Raw genomic sequence first — 20,264 nt, forward strand, 5'->3', positions numbered from 1 at the left:
AAACGTTCTAGTCCTGTCACTTTTGGGGCTTTGCACTAACCAGTCAGCCACCATGCAGCCCAGTTTAACACATATGACAAAAGAGTGTTTATTTTTATTTTTTTTTATTTTATTTTTTTTATGCAAATGCCCCCTTTATTTCTTACATGCAAAACACACACACGCGCACAGAACGGAAGTAGGCTACATGTATTTATTTTATCTAGAAAGTAGGAAACCATTCATTATTCAGTAAAATTAGCTTAAAAATAAAAAATTAATAATTCTCTTAACTCTGAAAATTTAAACTGATAAACAGAGCACTTTAAAAAAAAACTGCATCTGAATCAAAGGTCTATTCATAAAGATTAAACATTTGAACCGTTTTTCATGTAAAACATTTTTTGGGGGTTTATTTCTGTTATTTCAAGATTGTTTTGGGTTTGAAAAATGTAGATTTTTTCCCCCTTTCAATTCATTTACAATAGGCAACAACACAGACGTTCACTATTTACTTGCATAACCACTGTCAATAATGAACATCCTGTTGGTGATGTTAACGCGTATGAAGTTTTGGATTCCTCAGATGACGGAGAGAAGAGTCGTTATGGGGTAGATGCCACGGACTTTCTTAAGTCACACAATGACGCCGCTTCCGGCCACTGCTGCGATACACAGGCCGCGTTCCAATCTCGTGCTCCCACCGACGGGCGCGAGCACGCAGGGCGTCAGCTCTCTGAAATGCTTCGGAGAACTAAGACAGACACACTACATACTCGCACCCATCGACGGGGACGTGCAACCGAGTGGCTCAAGGGTGGAAGCGCAAGCACTGGGACGTGGCCCATACGTGGCACATAGGGGGTCAAAAGATTTTTTTCCCTCTCATTTAACATTATACACTGTATGGGAAGTAGCTATTAGATTAGTGAGAGAAACCTGAGTCCACTGACCAGTATGAGCAGATGGCATTTTGAAGCTAGGGGGACGCAAGATCGAGTCCAGGCTTCGGCCTTCCTGGGTGGAGTTTGCATGTTCTCCCCGTGTCCTGCGTGGGTCTTCTCCGGTTACTGTACTCCGGTCTGCTCCCAAATTCCAAAGACATGCATGGCAAGTTAATAGGAGGATCCTTTGTTGACATTTTTTAGCGCATGCGCGAATGGCTGTGTGGCAGAAAACATGGCGGACTGTATAGAAAAACCCTACACAAGAAAGTTAGCGGGCGAATCGCCACTATTTAAGCACATTAATGGCGGAAGGGTGGAGGAGGTTTACGGAGATGTATTGGCGACAATTTGAAACTATTGAAAGCCCATATGAGACGTGGGATGATGACAAAATTTGGTCCGACTCACCTGTTTCCTGGTCACACATATGCTTTGGGGACAAATTAGTCTTATTTAATACAAAGCCCTGTGCAAAACTGGGCAATTATTCTTCATTGAAGTGTAAATCTGTGCGAGTCATGCTGGGAGTGACGTCATTCAGCCGACAAATTCGCCCTTCGGAGGACCCGGCCTAGTGAATTTGGACACAGGCAGACTATTACTAAACAACAGTCAACAATCAATAGTTCCATGGGGGGATTATTAATATAAACTATTTTTTATCAGGCCCCCGACGGGCCGTACAATTTATGGCACAAGAATTAACCATCTGCTTCTCTTAATCCTCCTCCAAATGTGCGAAACCATCGAACTCCATGCAAAACACGTTGGTCCTTGGCACCCATTTCCCATGATGCAACGCGCGAAACATAAACAATACGTCACACAGGATCCTCCTATTGGGCGCTCTGAATTGTCCCTAGGTGTGCTGGCGAGTGGTTGTTCGTGTCTGTGTGCCCTGGATTGGCTGGCGACCAGTTCAGGGTGTACCCCGCCTACTGCCCAAAGCCAGCTGGGATAGGCTCCAGCGCCCCCGCGACCCTTGTGAGGAAAAGCGGTTTAGAAAAGGGATGGGTGGTACACACGCAGTGTTTTTTGTACGGTGATTCTAGTATACAGCATTTGTCCCTCCAGACTGCTACCCCGACCATCCAGATTCCACAAGCCCCTCCATTCCTCAGAGGCTCAAAGGGACCTCTTTGCCTGACCAACAGCTTCCCGCTTCACCCAGAAACTCACTTATTCACTGACTGCCTGGCATTGTTCATGAAATTTGATCACCAAATGCTCATGCCATTAAAAAACACCTCAACTCTTACTCTCTGCCTCCTCTTCGTTTTTGCGTCCACATTCAGCAAAGCGACGGTAGTCATTCATAACATTAAAGGGAAGTAACACCCACCACCCCCAAAAAAATGTCTTGATAATAAAATGTTCTATGCAACCCCAATAGTCTAGTATGGTTATCTGGTTAGTATTGCATTAGTGGAATTTGAGTTGAGCTGAGCAAAACCCAGCAGTTTTTTTGATCAGTATCAGAAGGCCGCCATTTTGCCACTTGCTGTCGAGTGAAAATGACATCACAGTTGCTCAGGTCTCAGGTAACAACCAATTACAACTCAGCTTCACAAAACAGGTGAACTATGATCGGTCGTTACCTGAGCAACTGTGATGTCATCTTCAGTCGACAGCAAGTGGCAAAATGGTAATCCCCCCCCTAAAGATGGATCCATCCATCCATCCATCCATCCATCCATCCATCCATCCATCCATCCATTCCTTCCATCCATCCGTCCGTCCGTCCATTTTCTTAACCGCATGCTAGTGAGGTCCATATAACATATTATTGTCAAGAAATGTTTATGGTTGACTTCCACTTTAATATGGCTAAAAGCTCAAAAACTTAATTTTGCATGACACAGGCCCTTTAACCTTTCCGTTTTAGTTATTAATATGTGTAACTTACACTTAGGGTTTATGTTTTTGCCAAAACTTTCACAGTAAAATGTGAATTTTAAACATTGTAGTTTCTCCAAGTATTTATCTGTGATATGGTAAAAATTCAGCAAAATGTGATGTATTTTTTATTTTATTATTATTATCTATCCATCCATCCATCAATCCATCCATCTTCTACCGCTTATCCGAGGTCGGGTCGCGGGGGCAGCAGCTTTAAACCCAGACTTCCCTCTCCCCAGCCACTTCAACCAGCTCCACCGACGGGATCCCAAGGCGTTCCCAGGCCAGCCGAGAGACATAGTCTCTCCAGCGTGTCCTGGGCCGTCTCCAGGGCCTCCCGCCGGTAGGACATGCCCGGAACACCTCTCCAGGGAGGCGTCCAGGGGGTATCCTAACCAGATGCCCGAGCCACCTCAGCTGGCTCCCCTATACACGGAGGAGCAGCAGCTCGACTCTGAGTCCCTCCCGGATGACCGAGCTTCTCACCCTATCTCTAAGGGAGAGCCCGGACACCCTGCGGAGGAAACTCATTTCGGCCGCTTGTATCCGGGATCTTGTTCTTTCCGACTGAGGACCATGGTCTCGGATTTGGAGGTGCTGATCTTCATCCCAACCGCTTCACACTCGGCTGCGAACCGCTCCAGTGAGAGTTGGAGATCACGGCTTGATGAAGCCAACAGCAGCACATCATCTTCAAAAAGCAGATATGCAATGCTGAGGCCACCAAACCGGACCCCCTCAGCGCTTCGGCTGCGCCTAGAAATTCTGTCCATTAAAGTTATGAACAGAATCGGTGACAAAGGGCAACCTTGGTGGAGACCAACCCTCACTGTAAACGAATCCGACTTACTGCCGGCAATGCGGACCAGACTCTGGCAACGGTCGTACAGGGACCGAACAGCCCGTATCAGGGGGCCCGGTACCCCGTACTCCCGAAGCGCCCCCCACAGGACTCCCCGAGGGACACGGTCGAACGCCTTCTCCAAATCCACAAAACACATGTGGACTGGTTGAGCGAACTCCCACGCACCCTCGAGGAGCCTGCTTAGGGTGTCGAGCTGTACGCTGTTCCACGGCCAGGACGAAAACCACACTGCTCCTCCTGAATCTGAGGAGATTCGACTTCCCGACGGACCCTCCTTTCCAGCACCCTTGAATAGACCTTACCAGGGAGACTGAGGAGTTTGATCCGCCTGTCGTTGGAACACACGTTGGTCCCCCTTCTTAAACTGCAAATGAATCTAATAATAAAATAAAGTTAGGGGCTACTGGACTCCTAGTAAAAAAAACAAAAAAAACAGGAAAAACTTGGAAATCATCATCTGCAGATGTGGACAAAATAAATGTGTTAATGTTCAATTTTAGTCTCTTTTACGTCCATTTGGATCTTTCTTTTCTGTCTGGAAATTGGGAAGAGTGAAGAGTTTACAAGCGTACACTTCCATCTATTCTCGAGCTTTGCAATTGTGTTTGTTTGTTTGTTTTTACTATAAACTCCATTAGGACAGTTAAAAATGGTACAAAATGGACCTGTCGTTTTCTCACTTAAGGCTGAAAGCAGTTTAAACAATGCTTTCAAGCTTTAAGGTTTAAGGCCTACAGTTACACAAACACTTTTCAGCACTCCATTCGCCGCCAGTCAAATGATGACTATGTTTGGTAATAACTTAAACTTGATTTTCACTCATGTGCAAACGTAATGCGCACTTTGCTTATTTTTCGCTAAACTGCTGTTACTGCAGCACGGTTGTAATAGATAGCAATACATTCGGGAAACTCCTTTCCATTTCTTACTTTTTCACCCCTAAGAGCTTATCTACAAGTATTTTGGGGGGCTTTGTTTTGTGGATTTTTTTTTTATTTGATGTTTTAAGTCATAATTATTATTTTTTCTGCTTTTCGGAATATTCCTTATACTTCCATCTACCCATCCATTTTCTTAACCGCTTATTCCTCACAAGGGTCGCAGGGGTGCTGGAGCCTATCCCATCTGGCTTCGGGCAGTAGGCGGGGTACACCCTGAACTGGTTGCCAGCCAATCGCAGGGCACACAGAGATGAACAACCATCCACACACACAAACAGGGACAATTCGGAGCGCCCAATTAACCTGCCATGCATGTCTTTGGAATGTGGGAGGAGACTGGAGTACCCGGAGAAGACCCACGCAGGCACAGGGAGAACATGCAGATTCCTTATACTTTTTAAAGAAAAAATGATTTCGTCCCCCGTTTTTTGGAATGTGTGTGTGTGTGGGGGGGGGGGGGGGGGGGGGGGTGTGGGGGTGTGGGGGTGTGTGTTTTTGTCATTACAAAAAACAAAAGGGTCAACAAAACAAAACAAAACAGAAAAGATTTTCTACCAAAGAACATAAAATAAAAAAGGGAAAAAATATAGCCAGAAAAAAATCAGAAAAAGACAGAGGAAAAAAAAACCCAGAAAAACAAGAAAAAAAGATATCCAAGAAAAACAGAAAAAAATGTTTCGAAAAACAGGGAAAAAAAACTTCCCCAAAACAGATTAAAATAAAGTTTCATAAAACAAAAATAATTTCAAAAACAGCACATTGAGTGTGTATGAAATCTGCTGTATAAATAAACCTGCATTGTCTTGCATTTGCGACTGTCAGAAATTAAACTAGCAAAGTTAGTGCACACAAACAATGTTATTTTTCCTATAGTATAAGACATACTCCTTTTAAAATCGTTGAAATGCAGCAGACTATTTTACCCTTGTACAACATCAACAACACCCATTTAAATGTCAGGATAATTGGATTGGAATTCATTTACAACGTGCATTTAGTGTCTAGTTTACGATTTCTCAAGTAACTCAAGCGAGGCTCTTACTTTTAAAAAAATGAACCATAAACGTAACTTTATCTTGACAAGTCTGCAACTGCTGGATTGTTAGCCCGGCCCATCTGGTGCAGCAAATGTCCCAACTCACCAGGGAGCATGGGGAGGGAGCGAAGCAGAGGAGGAGGAGGAGGGGGAGGAAGTGGGAGCGGAGGGAGAGGAGGGGGGCGGATTGAAAACAGATCAGCAGCCCTGATGATCTCAACATCACCGCATGTCCTCACAGCAAACCGTTTCTAAGTTCATTTTGCTCTTACTAACTTTGACCAAAACTCTCGCGGTTGTTGGCTGAAAGGAACACAAAGCGAGCGCCACAGAACGCACACCTTTTGGTGTGGGGGAGACAGAGGATGGCTTGCAAGAAAAAGTTGGACGCGACTTCTTCGGTTCCGTTTTGAGGAGGGCTGCGCATTTTGTGTCTTTTAAAAACTTTTTCGAAACTTTGTACATGGAGTTTGGTGTCACACTCGAAGACGCCAGTTAGCGCCGCGATCTTCCACTTGTGGGACGGGATTGCCGGAGGAAGCGGGCAGTCAAAAGTTAACATCGGACAAAAAGAAGTGAGAGCAACAGCTTCGAAGTGAGCGATACGACTGTGGAGGTAAGGGCAAGTTTGTAGTGATGCTGACGGCAGCATATCTCGGACCAGTAACTTTCACTTTGCTTTCTTTTGTCACGAATACTTTTGTTTTTTCAAATCGTTAGGAAATGTTCTGCTGCTGGTTGCAATTCTCCTTTAACTTGGTTCATTTTTTGCATTGCGTGTCAACTCAACGGCAGATGAGGAAGGCAGCCTTAACATCTTTTTTTGCACTTTGAACTTATCTGACATCGGAATCCCAAAAATTTGTCTCTTGCAACTTGATCCATATGGGAGGAGATGTGATTAGAAAGCGAGGCGCCAATGCCCCGCATGTAGGTGAAATGGCAAAAAAAAAAAAAAAAATCAATTGAAATGTGTAAATAATATACAGCAATTTTCACGTTATTTAAGTTAGAATATTTAAAACTATCCCATGAAAAACACTATCATAGGCTGTTTAGCCCCCCCCCCCAAGTTGTGTTATGAAAAAGAAAAAAAAGCGTAATAACACTATCATAGTTCCTAATCTCTTAATGCTACTAAGCCAAAAATAAATAAACATCAGAGTGTGGGGAATGCAGTAGCAGCAACAACAAAGTGCATCACAGAGCTGTGGGATGTGTACATATTGTTGAAAGATTCAAAGTTTACTGTTTGCTCTTCAGCCTGAGCAGTCAACAAACACTTGACGTCTTTGTGGGCCCTTTTAGCAGCCATATTTGCCGTTGGCTTTACTATTATCTCTTAGACATTGCTAATGATCTTCAAACTCATCTTTTGGCTTATGGGTTTCACTTTTTATCTTGATGTAAATGTCAAGTTATTTAACATTCAAAATATATCTGCAGGGGTGTAACACAGTTCTTCAATCAGGTTCACATGATAAGTAAATCAGATGAACTCTATGTCTAGAAAGTTCTGAAAATAATGTTCCCAAGACATATCTTGTAAAGTTTGGAAGTAAAGTCCCCCTTCTTAATTTTCTACTATTTTGCCAACTCAATTTCAAAACAGTGGACATGTATCTCATGGAGCAGCTTTGGCACACCATTTATACTTAAAATAAGAAATCATATATGTTTTTAAGTAAATCAGTAAGAATGCAATTAAAAACAGGTAACAACATATAACATAACATACTGTATATGCTATGCACTTTTTGAAATGAAGAGAATGTGTGTTTTCCACTTCACATGATGACATCCCCAGTCAGGGCCGAGGTGATTTGCATGAGTGAAAAAAAGAGTTTTAGTGCATTTGCCTATTGTGAGGAATGAAGAGTTCCAACAGTTAAAGCCTACGGGGAGTGAAAGGAGTAAAGAATGGCTGAGCCTATTCAGCTCTTTCATTCTCAGTTTGGGGGCTCTGCGCTGCAGCGTTCACAGACCTATAGTGGTCATGTCACTTTCATCTTTGCAGGCCGGCCTCTCTCTGTGAGAGTGTGCGTGTGGATTGGATGTGTATGTACTGTATGCTGCGCTAGGGCCTATTTTCACACATCACGGCTCTACACGTACCCTGCTTTATTGATCAGCTTCCTTGTCCATTTTTTAGGAGAAGTATGTGTCAGTATGTGCGTGCTGGAGGGGTACAGCCCAAGAAGAAGGCAAATGAGAGGAGGCGGAACAGCTTTTTTGAAAGCAAATACCGATGAAGTCTAGCGTACAGGGACAGAGAGGAGGGTTAGAGGAGCGGGTGAGCACTATGTGACTCGAAGGTGGGGGAGGAGCACCCTCTTCTACTACAACCACCCACTCCTGCTGAGTGACCTCAAAAGGAGAAGGAAGGCGAAGGCGTTCAAACCCAAACCATGCCTATCCACCATTTCATTGAGTCAAGTCGCCAATGAAGCCATTCAGTGGCCATCGTAAGAAAATACAGCTTATGTGGAGTTGCTTCTGTGGTTTGGTGAAACATTATTTGCAGTGACATTTCACGCATATAGAGATGAAGGGCATTTGCCCGTTTTCCTCCAACTTTCATTTTTTTTGGAGTTAGCGTCAGCTAAAAAAAAAGTTTGTAGAGTTGTAGAGTGGGAAACTTTTGTGTAGGAATATTTCTCTGGTCTGCTTCATTTCAATTACAAAGAAAAGTTTTAAACATTAGTTATTGCCATAAAAGTAAATGCAATAGTATGAATTCTATTTTCAAAGCACAATTATGCTCAATGTGAAATTCTAATCTTCTGGTAATTTGTGAGATATTATTACAAGTTTACAAATTATAATTACGGCTATAGAACATTAGTTGACAATCTTTCATCATCATTCACATGACACAAACACAGAGCACCAAAATAAGCAAACATATTATGATTTTAAAAGTAGGATGCGGCCAACATGGCTTTTTTGAGGCTGATGCTGTTTTTTGTCAGAAAAAAAGACTAAAGATTAATTGGAAAAAAGGCTGATGCTGTTTTTTGTCAGGGAAAAAAAAGACTAAAGATTAATTGGAAAAAAGGCCGATGCTGTTTTTTTTGTTAGGGAAAAAAAAGACTAAAAATTAATTGGAAAAAAAGGCTGATGCTGTTTTTTGTCAGAAAAAAAAGACTAAAGATTAATTGATAAAAAATGCATACAATAAAATGATTGTTTGATCGACAGGTCCATAATGACCTTTAATTATATACATTTAAGGATACAATTTATGTGTAATAAATAATAAGATCCATGTTACTTGTGTACAGCTGCTGAACATTTTTAGCAGGGATGTAACGATAATGGCAATATCATGATATCGCGATATTAAAACTGCCACAATATCGTCGTTGTCATGTTCACGATATTTAAATGCAACACATCTGTTTAAAAAGTCAGGTTGATTTCCATGTGTGAAGTTCTAGCCCCCTCTGATGGCTAGTTTCTTTTTTTAGTGCAGTTCAATCTTCATTAGGGATGTTTTGGCCCTTCTATGTTTAAAATCTATGCTAATCGTTAGATGATCGTCGTAATATGCTTGTGTAGCGAGTCAATATGTGGAGGAACTCAATGTGGGCTTGCATTACGTGAGTAAGTGCCTCAATATGAAGTGTTTTTAGCTCTTTGACCGCAAAAAACGTTTAATAACGATTAGTAAAATCACAATGTATGCCGCCATAACCGTTAAATGACGTCAACTACAGTTTATTTTTATTTTATTTATTTATTTATTTATTTTTTTATTAGTGGGCAGTGCAACGTCTAAGTGCAGCGCTGCCTGGTCATTGGGTTGTGGAATCAAAAACTCCCACTAACAATGGCCAGCAGATGGCAGCATTGTATTTCTTTTGTATGGAATTACAATGAAACGTGAAGGAATCTGAAAAAATCTGATGAAATAGAATGTTTTCAAGGATGTCACTAAACAAAAAATATTAGTGTCACTGTTGTGGAGAAAATGTATCTTTTCACAAGCTTGTTTTCTCCTTTTCAATTTTCGCTCAATGTCAAATTACCTATTTTCAAATGGCGATTACTAAAGAACGGAATAAGGTAGAATCATACTTTTTTTTATGGAAGAATGGAATGCGATCTTTCATGTGGTACGCACCCTGTATATGTCGTAAAACCACACAATATTCTGTTTGCCTTGAAAAATGAGTTAAATGCTCGAAATCGGCTGGCACTGTGGGTTTCTTTTGTTTTTGTTGTTGATAACGTGTGGCAGTAAAAGAGTTAGAGATTGTAGGTCGTTTATATGCATTGCTGTTATGTACAAAAGCACAATATTGTGCTTTTTTTTTTAGTATGAGCTCCATTTTTTACAATATTGTGACCTTTTTTAAATATCGCCAACCTCCCCACAATATTGTGATAATTATCGTATCGTGACCTTCATATCGTGATAATATCGTATCGTGATATTTGGATATCGTTACATCCCTAATTTTACATTGGCTAATTTTACATAAAAGTAAAAGCCAATGTTTGAAGGGCCAGAATAAGCCGGGCCCTATTTAAACAATCTTAATATTAAGTACGGACTTAAGATAGAGGGACAAGTAGGAGAGTGAGGAGGAGATGGTTGCTTACATTCATCTGTAGAGCACTTCACTGGATTCTGTCCCATTTTCTTTTGGCATGTGGACAGCGGCGGACAACCCTTGCTTGTTTTAACGCCCGTTGTTTCACTCTTCTCAAGAAGTGCTACTCATTCTTCCTCAAGTGTGAAGTTAAATAGACACCCATCATATCCTGGATGGGGAGACTGAGATAGAGGAGTGAGGTTGAGCACATTTAACCCTCTCCTACTTCCACCTCATTACCCTAGAGCAGCAATGAGAGAGCACTCCAGCCCCAGAAGAGAAACTGAGATCACACAGCTTTGTACCACTGCCAGGAAAATGGCAATAATGAAAAAAGACGTCTCTGAAATACAGTGTGGAAACATTTGAATTCGTGTATTCGATTTAAAAATACAAAAAAAGGTACTCTTTTTTTAAATTTATTTATTTATTTATTTTAAACATCTTCATTGAACCATAGAACAAGTATAGAACAGTATACATAAAATGAACAAAATGAAACTATTTATGACTTGAATTGACTTCAAGTCCTAATCACAAAATTTTTTCTATATACTGTACAGCACATGCATCGTCTGAACGGCAGATACTGCCCAAACCTTTTCACATACTCTCTGACTTGCATGTCGAAGAAATGCAATTTCATCAGCAACATCATCATTGTCTATTGGCTCACAAAGGAACAATGATGACTGCAGCACTAAAGACTTTTGGGGAAACCCTGCCCAGGTCATCGGAGGTCAGGTAGTTTGTGAAAGGGGGATGGGAAGACACATTTCATTATCTCAACACAAGATTAACTCCCCGGACAATGGACAATGAAAAGTGTCAGATTCTTATTTCCCTCTCTTCTTTCAAAATAGATAGATAATCTAAAGCATTTGAATACATTTAAATGTCAGTATGACTTCTTCCCTCTCATTTCCTTTTTTGCAGTACATGGGTTTCAGGAATATTTATATTGCACATTTTTGGAATATCTCAGTGTTTTTTGTTTTGCATGTTGCAAGAAGGGTTCACGGAATAGAAGCAAACAAGAAAGAAATCTTTCATTTCATAACATGGGTTAAATTCTGGTGAGAAGACAGTGTGGTCAGAAAAAAAACCCTTCTCGTAATCTGTTGGATGTGAATTAATAGCTTTCCATCTACTAATTAAGTGAACTTGTTAGTCATTTTCTCCTGAAAAGTTGAATCAGTTTGTTTGCTCGTGTTGGTCAGACAGTCTTGTTAGTCACTGAGGCTACACTCAGCTAATGTTAGTCTTTCAGTGACAGCATAGAAAGTTCATAATACCCTGGCCAAACTGAATGGTCCTCAAGGGTCATATTTAATAGGGCTGGGAATCTTTGACTGTCTCGCGATTCGATTCGATTACAATTTGTGGGTCTACGATTTGATTCAGAATCGATTTTCGATTGAAACGATTTTCGATTCAAAATGATTTGATTGACAAATGATTTCTGCTTCAATTTACAGATATGCACAGCATTGTCATGATCTACTCCAGTCTGCTTTGCAAGACAAAATGACAAATAGAGACATTAAAGTGTCTTTTTGTTTTTTTTTGTTTCAACATTTATTAATTTTGTATTGTAAGTGCCTTTTTCCACAAAAACAGCATGCGGGCTACAATTTAAATAAAAATCGATTTTTGGATATTAAATATCGATTGAATTAATAAATGAGAATCTCAATTCTTTTATGAATCGATTTTTTGGCACACCCCTAATATTTAACATACAAATATAAATTTAAATGACATTACATTTTGTGTAAAAACACAAATAAAACCAGAATACAATAATTGTAAATCATTGTGAACCAAAATTCAAGTCAAGTCAAGTCATCAATTGAATACACTACAGTGACAATTTATTTAATGTTCAAATTGATTTATTTATTTATGTATTTATTTATTTATTTATTTATTTATTTATATATATATAGATTTATTTCTTGATTTATTTTGCAAATATTCCTACATTTTTAATTGGATCCCATTGAGCACACGAATTGTTGAAGCTTTTTCACTGGCAATCTTTCTTTCTTGATGTACAACTTAAAGGGATCGTTCGGCTTTTTTAACATGAATCTCAATTTCATCCTCACCTCCCGTGTGTGCGATCAGCACTGACTTACCCCTGACAGCGTTCTGTGACACCAGTTCTGGTCCGGCGTTGGACGAGAGGAAAATAGTCCAGCAAACTGGCTGGGGTGTCGGAAATAAAGCGTTTTTCTTCTAAGAACTATTTGTTTTCAAAAGTGTGATACATTTCCATCACAATACTCCTTTCCTGAAAAAAGTCAGACGCCATTACCGCCAGCCACTACTTTTCTGTTCGTTCGTATCACCGCGCGGCGCCCTGTAGACAGCGAATTGACGCACTGCTGCCAGCTGATCCTTCCGCCTGAAGCTGTTTGCCTTTTCGGCGGAAGTATCAGCTCGCTGGCTGCAGTGCGTCGGTTTGCGCCCCCCCCCCCCCCCCCCCCCCCCCCCGTCACAGATGCTGGCTTTTGAACTTTGCACTGATAGCAATCCGGATGGTGGTTTTTCCTCTTAGAACCAGAGGACACAAAGTCCATGATATCCAAGAACAAATTTAAATGTGGCCTGGTCATACCACAGCACACTTTTTCACTTTGCATCAGTCCATCTCAGATGAGCTGAGGCCCACAGAAGCGGGTCGCATTTGTGTGCTGTTGATTTTTTTGCTTTCACTTTGCATGGGAAAGTTTTAACTTGCATTTCTAGATCAGGCTTTCCCCCCACGTTTTATTAGCCTGTCGACCCACCAGGCTTTTCTTGCAACCAGGCGAAGATCCCCACCAATGATCAAAAAAAAATAAAAAATTCTTGACAATAATATATGTGACCGCACTAGTCTAAACATGACATTGTGATGAATATTACATTTGTAGAATATGAGTTTATGAAGCAAAATCCAGTCGTTTTTATCCACCTCACGTGCGGCAATTTTGAAATGATATCAATGTCGCTCTGGTCTCAAGTAAGAACCAATCACAGCACAGCTTCAAAAAACATGTGAGCTGTGATTGGTTGTTGCCTGAGCAACTGTGATGTCATCTTCAGTTGACAACAAGTGGCAAAATGGCCGCCCCCTGAGATGAATAAAAAAGGCTAGATTTTGCTGCTCAACTCATATTCCACCCATCCATCCATTTTCCTAACCACTTCCTCCTCACAAGGATCATGGGGGTGCTGGAGCCTATCCCAGCCGGCTCCGGGCAGTAGGCGGTGTAAAACCTGAACTGTTTGCCAGCCAATTGGAGCAACTCATATTCCACTGACACAGTATTAACTCATAAAGTATAAACTCAAGTATAAACACCATAGTTAGACTAGTGGGGCTGCATTCAACATTGTCAAGATTTTTTTTAGGTTGACTTCCCCCTTTACTCTAAGTATGTGATTACGGATACGCAGTGTCTGATATTCAATTTGCGAAAAAGCAAAAGGATGAATGGTGAGGAACTTCTGCCATTCTATCAAGGTTTTCAATAGGGCTAGGTATCGATTGTAATTTTCGCAATCGATTCGATTTCGATTCACAAGAGTTCAGTTCGATTCGATTTCCCCCCCGATTTGATTCGTGTCAATTCAATCCGATATCGATTAATTATAGCCCATCAATTATTATTAAATGTCAAGGACATGATAAAGACTTCACAAATGTTAAATTCCAAACAAAATTTAACAGATGCAGTAACACAAACAATGACATCAGCAAGGATGAGATGATAATATTTTCATAATCTAATTCAATAAGTGTAACTATAAATTAAAAGATTCTGAATTGCCGTAAAATGGAATAAGTCAGGTCTTTCATAAATGTAAGAAAATACTTTTACATTCATTTGAACAGTAAATTTCAAGAAAACAGTAAGATACACACACAAAAAAAATCGGCCTTTAAAATACAATCTTCTTAAAAAATTATGGGAAAAACAGATATAAAATAATCAATTCAGGGTTTTATGAATCAATATCAGGCTTGAAAAGGAAAATCGAATCGATATTGATTCAATTTTTTTTAAACCCAACCCTCATTTTCAATAACTGTTAGTGCTTCATACTGTCGACTGACACAGGGTCTCCAACAATAGTATGCTGCCTTCAACATTAGCCACGGGCCTAATCAGATGCAGTAGAAGAGACTGGGGCCTTTGAATAAGCGGTTGGCAACAAAATGCAACCATATGGATGAGTTATGATTTATATTGAGGCCCTACATTGAAGCAGGCAGAATGCAGCCTAAGAGCTGGACAGATGTTTTCCCCCAGTGGATCTATATGTTGGGAGAGACTATATTCTAATTTGTACTGATGAAGTGCCAGGCCACAGACGCCTCTCGGATAGAAGCTTGAGACAAGAGATGAGAGAGCCATAGTTACGCTTGGATTTACAGTAGACATGTGGTTGTATTTAGTCTTCAAACTTTCTCTTCTACTCTGAAAACATGACTGTTGCTAGAATTACCTACAAGTCTCCAGCCAGATGAGATTTGCTTATGTTATGCAAGAACCTCATGAGACAGAATTTGGATGAATGTTACATGTACAAACGTCTCTGTATGTCTGGCGGAACTTAGAAGTGACAAGAGGTGATCTCAAAGAACATTCAAGGAAAAACATTGACAGTGGTAGAACTGAATGTCATGACATTTGGTCAGTTTTGACAGTTGCCTATGCCTCTGTCATACCAGTGTACATTTACACATGGCACATTCTGAGGTCCCAGATTTTGCAGATTTTTAATGAGTCCCAAAAAGAGAATCATACGTATTTCATTTTATTTTCTCATTTGTTTCAGGCAGTAGCAAAAGCAACACAGTTAGTGTCATAGTCCAACAAAAGGCAAAATGGTAACAAAGTCCAATTCTGCGTGAAAGGGCATGGGAAGGAGAAAATGTATTTGAATTACAATACAGTATTCACTACTCTGCTACTAACCTTAAGACTCAATGATTAGCAACTACCCGGAGAGCAATGAGTATTAATTAACCGAAAAAATACTAATGATTTGGCATGGTGGCATAATGCATTTCAATAGGGAACAGAGAACTGTTACATTTTCACAACAGTAATACACAAATATGTGAGGGAAACAGTACCAGCAATGGTAAGAGACAATATATCAACAATTCGTAAGGAATGAACAAGTACAAATACATGTTTAGACAGACAGACAGCACTGATATCATCTAAAGACAATCTATTGTGACCAGACCATTTTTTAAATAACATTTTGAATCTGTGAAACTTTGCATTGTTTGTGATAGGGCAGGGTATCGATTCAAATTTCCAAAATCGATTCGATTTGTTATTTGAAGGAAAAACACTCCCAAAATTGATGCTAACTTCCCGTTAGCATTTGCTAACTTCCTGTTTGCGCAAGGCTAGCGATGTTTTAAAAACGAAACATAGTTTTTATTTAAATATAGAGTGGATGTAATTCTTAACATTGTGTAAGTTAACTCCAAGTGCAGTGTCATTAAACAGCTTAAAGGATGCCTCGTGACAACAGAACAACATACGCTACACACTTGCTACAAGCGAAATGGTGCATTCAGGGTACTTTCATAGTGTCGAAAACTTTGGCTTTCTTTGATAACGTTTTAAGGGGAAGATAATTAGCTATTTAGCTCAATTGTCCGATTGCTTTGGCTGATGTTTGAAGGCCAATAAACGTCCGATTATAATCGGCGGCCTATTAATCGGTTGGGCCCTATTTGGTACATTAATTTACAGGGTAAAAAAAAAATAAAAAATTAAAAGTATCGAGTCATGGTTTTATGTATCGATATTGGGCTATGAAAAGGAATATCAATTCGATATCGATATTTTAGACCCAGTCCTAGTGTGTGATGTCAGCAAAGATTTTCCAAAGTTTCACACCACATACAGACAGACAACTTTTTCAAGAAGTTCTATTTTTTTGTAGTGTGAAATCCCCATATCAAATACAATATAGTAGAATAAATACAATTACAAATACAAATTTGATCAAAACTATGAAAGTAATGCTAGACATAACAACCAAAACAAATGAAAGTCTATTTCCAAAAGACAGTTTAGATATGTGCAACTCATCCAAAAGCTTAAAAAACAGCTACTTTGTGTATTCATTTTTATGTTTGAAATAAAAGAATTGAGAGGAAATTGTCTTTTCAACAAGATGACTTACTGTGATTGTCACTCATAAACACGCTGATATCCTGCAGTAATAGCCCACAGCTTGAACATGTATACTATATAGTGTACAATATAGAAACTTCTTTTCATTATTGTTGAAGATATTAGTTTGTTGTAACTGAAGCCAGCTCAGCATGATCCTTGTCTAAATGAGTTAGAATAACTGCTGTAGCTCTCACCTGGTCGTCTCACAGTTTATGTTGTCATAGATGAGCACAAATACAGCAAGAACTTTTAAGCAAACGCCTTAGATCTGCCATGGAAGTAAAAACAGCTGGGCTACAGCTCTCACAAGAATTCCTAATAGAGTGGTAAATTCATTGCAATAACAAGGGGATGTACTAAAGTGTTACGTGAGAGAACTGTTGTGGTGTCTTGCAATCTGAAAACGTAGTTTTCTGACATCTGGAACTTATTTTGAACATAAAGAAGATTTTGCTGTTGTTTTTAACAGCTGAGAGGGGCCGAGATTGAGTGTGAACAACACATTTAAGTTGAATGACCAGGGCCAAATGTTTCCGCAAGCTCAAGTCAGCAGTGTGCAATATGGCACCAATGACAGATGTAACTAACACACAGCCAAAGGGTTATTTAAGTGTTAAGTCAGCTGTTACATTCTGTAATACATGTTTACTTTGTTTAACCTTATGTAACTGTGACTATAAACTTAATGGTCACTACTAACAATGTTTCCCAAGACCGCATACTTGATCATTCAATTCATATATGTAATGAGATTGTACCTCAGGTTAGCACCAAAACAGTGAGAGATTTACATGACATATTCATATCTGATGTTTTATTCACCCAAAGTTAATATAAGTTAGTCACTCGGCTTGGTTTGTCTCAAAAATTCGTCTTGGACAATTATATGTTTCCAAATTTGTGGGTATACTTTTGGGAAGGCCATTTTCTGCTTCGGCATAGCTGTGTCTCAGTCCACAAAGCATGGCCCATAAAGGCATGACTGTAAAAGTTTGGTATGAACTTGGTTTGCTTGAATATAGTCTCAGTTATGCACTTTTTCGGAATTATACACCACTTTGTTAATGTTTTGAAATTTTTTTCACAACCCTCCAGAAATCCTAAGACCCAATTAGTTGCTCAGACGTTTGGTGCAAAATCTCCGTCAACCGATATTGACATGCTGGTGCTCTTCTCTCAGGCATGTTGTGGCCTGGCTGTTTGTACTATATGCGTGCCACAACGTGTACGTGTATATATGTACTTCTCACGCAATACTGTAAATGTGGCATCAAATTAGTGTATTCTAAAAAGAAATAATATTTTATGGCACAGATTGTGAAATAGTAGGAAACGTTCTGATAACAATTGTAATTAATTACCGGAATGTTTAACACTCTCGTTCGCGTTGATAAAATAGCAAGTCCTTAGATGATGCATTTAAGATATTTATTTACTCACACTATTAATTGTCCAAGTGTCACCAAGTGCTACATAAATAAGTTTGAACCTTTCAAACTAATAACACACAAGGTCGCATACTCATGCGGTCAAAAAACTGTATCGCTCCCGTCTTACCTAACTGATGAGCAACTACAACTTAAATAAGCTTGTGAACAGAGGAAGAGATACAACAGAGACACCCAAATGTCAACTCTGTGACCCATATGCACACAAATGAAACGGCTCCTTCGATGGTTATCAGTGTTATTAGTATTTGGGTAAAAGGAACAAAAAAAAATGACAAGTACCCACAAAACAGAAGTATTGCATCACAAGGATCTAACTCATATATAGTCCATGTTCAAAATTTGATAGACTTGTGTCAATTCAATCACTTATTTAGGTGTTTCGGGTCGAGGCTCCAGGGTGTAGTTGAGAAGGCAGGGAATGTCAGGGAGTCTGTTTTCCTTGGAGTTTATTTTTAGTATACAGTACTCTTTAAATAATTGGCCATTTGATTTTATATATATTTTTTGAGTTTATTGGAAAATCAGAAATTCTTTTATTCTTGGGAACAGCAATATAATGCTTTTTTTTTCCCTCTTCACCAGAAACAGTTCTTAATCAGTGACCTTTAGGAATTACTCCAAATTGTTTACTAAAGAAACTATTGTAAAATAAAACCTCAAAAGTGCATCTCTTTAGATTCCTTGTGTGGTAGAATCTCATTAACTTCACATCTGTTTTCAGTTGGCCCAGGCAGACAAAGAGATCAACGACAGGATATTGCTTCGCAAGGAAGGTTAGACTCAGGGGTGGGGTAAGAACTCATCCGTGAGGGAGTTTTCACTGCTGTTTTAGATGACTATTACCTGACATCAATTATTATCTGTTCAGGAGACTTTAGACCACCAATGTCAGAGTCCGGTCCTCAGGGGCCTGAGTCCTGTGTGTTTTCGAGGTTTCTCTACTCCAACACACCTGATTCAATGGTCAGGATCATTATCAGGCTCCTGCAGAGCTTGATAATGAGCTTAAATATGAATCAGCTGTGTTGAACGTGGGAAACCTCTAAAACATGCAGGACTCAGGCACTCGAGGACCGGACTTTGACACCACTGCATTAGACTGATCTGATCAGCTATATTGCATAAGCTAAATTTTTAATTTTATGCACATTTTGTGACCAGCTATGCATTCCGATGATCAGCTCATCAACAAGGTCTACAGAAGCCGGCTGACAATCATGATCATTGGAATCAAGTGCCTGTTAGAGTGTGTATATTTGCATGGAAACACTACTTCTTGTTGGGCAAAGACTATGTACAGTCGTCAGAGTTTTGAATTGTGCTTTGGAAAGATTACTACGGGTAGCAAATCGGCAGGCGCCAAGCAAATAAGGAAGCAGATTTATTTGAATAAAAATATTCCTCAACTCTGTGATTGGATCAGTGATTGGTTATCCGTTTATTTAAACTCACTAATCAGTGGGTCCAAAAGGGACCAAAAATCCTGATTGGCTCATCACTAGGGTTGCCAACTTTCTCATCCCGAAATAAGGGACAGGTGCACGGCACGGTGCCATGGTGGTGTGAGCCTGATGTGTGAAATCAGTATATATTCTGATTAGATTCGAAATGCACAAAGTTTGTACATTCCCTTTAATCCTTACTGCAAGCCATCATTATGTAACCTCATACAAAACCTCAAAGAAACCATAATTTGCCTCTTTACCTAAAAAAAAGGGCAAAAAAAAATGAAATGCAAAAGAGGAGCATGACTCACCAAATTTACTTTTTTCATGGAGACTTTTCTTTCTTTTCTTTCTTACAGATTTATCCATTCTCTCTTCCTAACCGACCAGACAACACTACACATTATTATTATTATTATTATTATTATTATTATTATTATTATTATTATTATTATTATTTTCTAGCCACTTACGCAGTATAAGCCGCTACAACAAATGCACGTGACAATGCCTGTGATTGGCTGACAGGTGCCGTGCTTCGTGACATTGCCGTTTGAACTGATCTAGGACCTGTAGAGTGCAGTTTGCTGTATTAAGCGCTGATTGCGAAACTTGCCAGCAAGCTAAATTGTCGCAGTATTTGTTCATAAATAGTACGAGAATACATCTTGTATTGCTCCCGCTGATACGTTCGCAGCCGACGTATTAAGATCTGCGTTTAGAGTGTAGGCGACATGAAGCTGTGACGAAACCAGGAAGTGCCTCTCTCTCTCTAGTTGCCTCTCTTACCTTTCAAGACCTCCACATAGCATCACACCCAGCGACTCATTTTATTGGCTATGAGCAACTTCCTTGTCACTTGTCAACTAGCCGTGGTCCAAAAATGGCAGAGATGCCGTT

General features: G+C 39.8%; 1 protein-coding gene across 1 annotated transcript in view; it reads left to right on the plus strand.

Moving 5' to 3' along the window:
• Window positions 1–5,877: 5,877 nt before the first annotated feature.
• The window catches only part of gli2a (GLI family zinc finger 2a), a 93,843-nt gene continuing 79,456 nt past the window's right edge, over window positions 5,878–20,264 (plus strand). The window contains exon 1 of the mRNA XM_077536227.1: window positions 5,878–6,283. The gene's annotated coding sequence lies outside the window, so the exon portion shown is untranslated. The remainder of the gene's footprint in view (window positions 6,284–20,264) is intronic.

Source organism: Festucalex cinctus, chromosome 11 (assembly GCF_051991245.1).
Source record: "Festucalex cinctus isolate MCC-2025b chromosome 11, RoL_Fcin_1.0, whole genome shotgun sequence".
Lineage (NCBI taxonomy): Eukaryota > Metazoa > Chordata > Actinopteri > Syngnathiformes > Syngnathidae > Festucalex > Festucalex cinctus.